This window comes from Taurulus bubalis (genome assembly GCF_910589615.1).
Source record: "Taurulus bubalis genome assembly, chromosome: 17".
Taxonomy (NCBI): Eukaryota; Metazoa; Chordata; class Actinopteri; order Perciformes; family Cottidae; genus Taurulus; species Taurulus bubalis.
The window spans coordinates 18283508-18289507 of record NC_136605.1 but is presented as its reverse complement, the minus strand read 5'-3'; positions in this window follow the sequence as shown (position 1 = coordinate 18289507).

Here is a 6000-nt window from a genome sequence, read left to right as displayed (position 1 = left end):
AAAGTTACTTTTTACAAACGCCTTATCAAACAGATGCTGAATGCTCTGCTTCCTTCTGCACCGGCAGAATTTGCTTGCTAGTTTTGACGCGTTTTTTACTGTTTTGTTTCAACTTAACTGACTGTAATCGACCGGGAGAAAAAGATTCCCTCAATGTTTTCGGAAGCGTCTTTTAGCTGAATTGGGGACGTCATTTTGCAGGAGACCAGGTTGCAGAATGAAATATCTTTTAAGAATAAAAAGCTGAAAGGTGCTTGCTGTTACCTCGCTCATTTCAGATGCTAAGTTCTGCGTTTAGTTTGGGAGCTGATGAGTAGATCTGCACTGGAAAGGAGGTGAAAATCACAATCGCCACTTTGCCGTTGTAAGTACACTTACATGGTTTTTGTACGATGGCGCCGATGCTCGACACCACCTGTTCAAAGTCCTGGCTGCCTGAAATCTGATATTGGGACAGAACCTCTTAGTTTTATGGAGACCAACTGTTAACGTGAGGTAAACGGGAGCCAACCGGCTCATTTTACCGTTACAGAGACAGAATGGAGGAGCTGACGGCCCACCAGTCTGTTATTTAAGGACTGTTGCACAGCCAGCTTTCTGTAACGAAATGCCAGTTTTGTCCAAAACTAAATATACAATAAAAAAAACGTGTTCAAAAAAAGAAAAATCCTGTATTTTTCCACAACCATTTAAAAACCAATGAGTTATTCGCACAGCATCAACTGCTAGATTGAAATAATCCAAAATAAGATTAAGGCCGAACAATAAACAACACAATAACTTGATCGAGCAACTATTGTTTTTGTTATTGTAGATGAAAAAGTGTGTGATGGGGTTTAAGAATGATCTCCTCCCTTCAACAGCCAACATGAGCAACAATTAGTCTCTAACAGCCAAAGCCAGTTGTGTCTGGGCAAAAAGATGAATTGCAATGTTGTTGTTCTTTCTTTCAACGGCAAAAGACAAAGAAAGCAAAACTCAGTGCATGGAAAGAGTCTCTCTCTCTCTCTCTCTCTCTCTCTGGGAATTGTGATGCCCAAGTGTCCCCAGCTTCATGAAACCGCCTTCCAGTTACCTGCAAGATAACCAAACCAGCACGTTCGCCCAATTAAGACCATCACCTGTTCTATATTCAACAGGCCTTTTTCACAGCAGACATGTTGATTAGTCACAGTAGGAAAAGCACAGGTGTAAATAATTCATACGATGATGGCTGAATTGCATTTAGCGGTTTGCGTTTCAGGGACATGGTGTCGTGCATGCTGACTCACCGGCACGGCTAACTGGGGCACTTAAATAGAACACAGCCATTGTGTTTACGCCTGTCCTCCCATTCACATCACATGTATGCAGATTTTCAGATGTGCATGAAAACCCCTTTTTGCTGCATACAAAGCTAAATGTGACCAAGCAGATAAATCATGGGATTCATGGGAGTTAAACTTAACTCGAGGGACAAAAGTGTTCCTCAAATGTATATGTGACACACATTTAAATGCCATTTTTCCATCATGTTTTCCATGGTTTGAGGCGATCTTTAAATTATGGCTATTATCTTATTGCACCGTCTTCTTCTGCAATAATTTAGTAGCACTGGGGTTATATATCGAAGGACCAACTCCTGATATCCACGTTAATCTGCAGCAGTAACAAATGAAATTGAAAAATTAAATAAAAAGAACATTGAATGCATCAAAAAGGACAAATACAAAATCATTTCTTGAGTCATAACAATATTATAGTTTGGCTCTGACAGTATTTCGGATACAACATTTGTTATGTGAAATGTACAGTACTGGAGATCCAGAGAGTCTAATTTTGCTTTAACAGCTAACCTGTTTTGTTAGAAATGAGTTTCATGACTTTCACATTTTGCATGTATTGTTCATTTGTATATAAGTTTTCTCCCACTTCGTGTTCTGTAAATGTACATAGGGACCAATGTAATTGCTGCACTCATATTAAAGAACACACACGTCTTAGTTTTTCCTTCATGTTTTTCTTGCTTCGCTCGTTGGAGAGAAGGCTTGATTGAAAAGACTGAACAACTCATAAATGCATCACATATTATTCTGTGTATGCGGTCTCATCAGCTCGTGTGGAAATTAAACACTCACACAGTTTTGCTCGAAGCAAAATATAACCAAATTTAATATTCTCGCCTCTGTCGGACATATTACGCCGCAAGACGTTCCAATCAATATTTGTCACTGTTAATTGTCTCTCGAGGCCATTAGACGCGGCAACTAACGCTGAAGTGTGGGACGTTAGTGACAGCTTGCAAATCCAAGTTAGAGAACTTGAATTGGCTGAACCAAATTTGGCATTTTTGTGACAACACTGGTTCTTGACTTGGACATTGAGGAGTTTCCATATTGATTGGATTAAATGAATATCTCCAGTGCGTCGTCCTACCTCCCAGTCCAAGGCTGCAGTAATTCAGGCGTCCCACTAAGGGAAAGGTTCTCATCTTGTTTGGATTCAGGATTGTTGAGCCTCACAATAACAGCAGGGATTCGGTACTCCCTGTTTACGGGCTTTTCACAAGGCGCTGGCCATCCAGAATAAAGAATCTGCCGCGATGCAATCGAAGAAAATAAATCTGAGAGGCACTGAATCAATCGACTCTCGTTGCATCTAAGCAGCAGAAACGGGGGTTCTAGCCTTCCATGAATGGTGATCAATCATTCGCAGAAGTAACCCTTTTGTCCGTGTCATTGAAACCCGAATAAACAGCACAAAATCTATCGGCCATGTGGTTTGTCTCAATCAATAAGAGGTTGTGTTCAGTGCCTTCACGCAAATAAATGGCTTCATTTTGTTTCAATAACGCTCATGTCCTTCTCTGGTGGCAGCCGTCCATCACCAGAGAGCTGGCGTGGATGGAAATCAGTCAGAGGCAGAGGTGTTAGAATATTTTAACTATGCGGGGACACAGGCAGCTCCTGCATCACATGAAACCCACAGAAATTACAAAGATGGCAACCAATATTTTCTAGTTTGAAGATATTGAATTTTGGTAACTGAGTATCTGAAATAAATGCGCAGTAGATTCCTGTTCCATTATTAGAGCTGTGAATAACAAATCTGGATTGGAGAGATCACAGCACTCCTGATGCGTTTCACATTGTTTGTGCTCAAGTTATAACTAATTAGAATTTGGGGATTCCTCCTGACAGCTGGGTCTTTTTGGCCCGGTGGCAGCATGACTTCACCCTCCATGCAAAGGGGGGATCAGACATATTTACAGGATTAAAGAAATTGCCGAGTACTGTCAAAGCAAACTGTGTGATAATTAGGTGATGTCGTCGAATATCCAGACGCTCAGCAGACGGCAGAGAGGATGGCATTTCTCAACCATGTCCCCTTTATGTGAACAGACAAAAGAAAGCGATGCATCAGAAAAGCTGTGATTTAAACAACACGGGCAAAATGTCATCAGCAATTAGCTGACACCGTGGTGGGGAAGGAGAGAGGTGACCTGCTGTTCAATGGCCTTTGGTTGGTGCTTGGCTTTTGTTCTTGTTGTCTGTTCTTCAGCAAGTCGTACACAGGAAGAGGCAGTGCATGAAGAAGAACCTGAAGAAAAAGGCAGTTAGCAGTAATAGTGCTGTTTAAGCTTGCTCAAGTGAAACCTGTGGCAGATTTCTGTAACTTTACTTCATGGCAATACAGGTTTCAAAGAGCTCTTGATGGGTAAAACGGAAAGAAATCACATTTTTACCCAAAATACAGAGCTTCTACTGCACCAAATGTTTTATCGGGTATTGTGAAGTGCTCCGAGTCCTGCAGAAGTATAAACAGTGGCAGTATGGTGGAAGTGACCCAATTCAACAACTTGAGTGATTCAAATGTTCTTTCATGTTGAGGGATAGTTCCCCAGTCGCTGTTAAAACCCTAAATCATAGTCAGGTTTCCAGATGTTCCTCATTTTAGCTCATTTAGTATTGTTGTAAGACAGACCTGGACATACTATAGTAAACACTTCCTATATTTGTGCATCCATCCTCACAAGCAGAGAAAAAGCTCTAACAGAGTTGCAAAATAAGTGACATGATACAATGTATGTGTGTTTCTGTCATGAAAACACCCACCTGCAGAAAATAAACCTCTAAGTGTCACTGAAACTAATTTAATGGCGCAGTTTAATGGCTGTTGCAAGGGAGGAGGTGGTGGTGTGAAAACTGTTTGGTTTTATTGCCCTCTAAGTTTTTCTTCTGTCCCTCTCTGGGTCCAGTTCAGTTACTTTAAATGTCCAGGAGTGACTGATGGCGGGCAAAGCAGCAGCAATAAGGTCATCTCACTCGAGCGATTCACAGCAGCCATCTGTATCACTGCCTGGCCGTGTTTCAGGAAGTGGGTTTGTTCAGTAGTTGTGTAACATTGTGTTCTATGGATTCAGTGGAGGGGGATACACATCCAGGATACTTGTGTTTTGTTCTCAAAGAAAACATTAGTGCCGTCTCAAAGCAGCAAAACATTGCTTTAACTCCCAGGGTTGTTCTTGTTCCCGCTCTTATGTCTAACAATCATCTCCTAACTGCTTCTGCAGACTTTTTAGATTGTCTTGTGACTATAACCACTTGGCTTTTACAGCACTTGTATCTTTTAAGGTAATGACTAACTGGAGTGGATTTTTTTTTTTTTTTTTGGTAGAAGGTGCATTGTGCATCTACACTGTAGATACACTGATTTTGCCCCCAGACTGATGTGAATCTGGAGGAAACAGTGAGTGGGTGAGAGATGCCAAGCGTACGGACACATTTTACTGTAAAACCAATTCTGAAACTCATCATCGCTGTCAAACTTTTTTTTCTTCAAAGAAGACACAAAATGTGTCCGTACGCTTGGCATCGCTCTCACATTCATCTATGAAACTGCAGCCTGCGGTGCGCCACATAGTTTAGTCGTGTAATGTCAGGTTTTCCAAATAGAGTGGGTGGAATTACTTAATGCTGTCAAGTCCCGATCATCTCTGAATAAGAAGAAACTTAATGAAAAAAGCGAGATATGCTGATATCCTTGACATTACGGGACGACGGCGAGAACTAAGGGAAGGTGTTTCATTCCCACAGGGCGCTCCGCGGCACCACTGTGCACGAGGCTTGGCAAGGTTGCTTATTCTCAGTGGTTTGTATCGACTTAAAAGGGAAAGATTATTTGAATCCCCCGGGGATAATATTCTCTGCTGGGGAAAAAAAATGAGCTTCTGCTCGGGCACAGCTGGCAGTTTAGCAGCAAATAGATGCTATGAGAGGTTAATTGGCATCTAGCAGCAAGTGGTCAACAACAACAAAAAAAGGTGTTTTGAAGGCGTGACTGCTTTATTGATGTAATATTATTTTGACTTGAATCAATTAGGTATTTGCAGAGATTCATGTTTTTGTTCAAGTCCTGTGATGAACAAAAGTATAGACAGGCAGAGCATGAGTCAGGATGCTGCCCTACAAATGTCATATTTTCTGAAAACTTGCTGCATGACAAACTATCACACATAGCAGACGCTTGTAATTTAGGAGCAATTTATAGGATACCTGCACACATCACACAAGAGTTGTATAACAGCCTGCTCTATTACTCGATGAAATTGCATCCAATTTCCACAGAATTCTAAATTCAGAATTCATCTTCAATATAGTTATCTTGGCTAAATTGGAACGGCAAGCATGCAGTTGTCTTTATCCCAAAGGTTTAGTGGCAGACAGTGCACAAGTGTAATGTCAGTGTTTTCTATCATTAAAACTGTGTGTGTGTGTGTGTGTGTGTGTGTGTGTGTGTGTGTGTGTGTGTGTGTGTGTGTGTGTGTGTATATGCAATATTGTGTTAGTTCATGCAGGACACAGAAAACATACACCCCCAGCTTCAACCAGTTGACAGCCAGCTGATTGGCCAGTGACTGAATAGAAACAATGGTTAAATCACAACTCATTCTCACCGGTCCCCGCTACAGCAATGCTGCTGCACACCGCTGCCGGCAATGTGTTGCTCCCTCCACCCAAT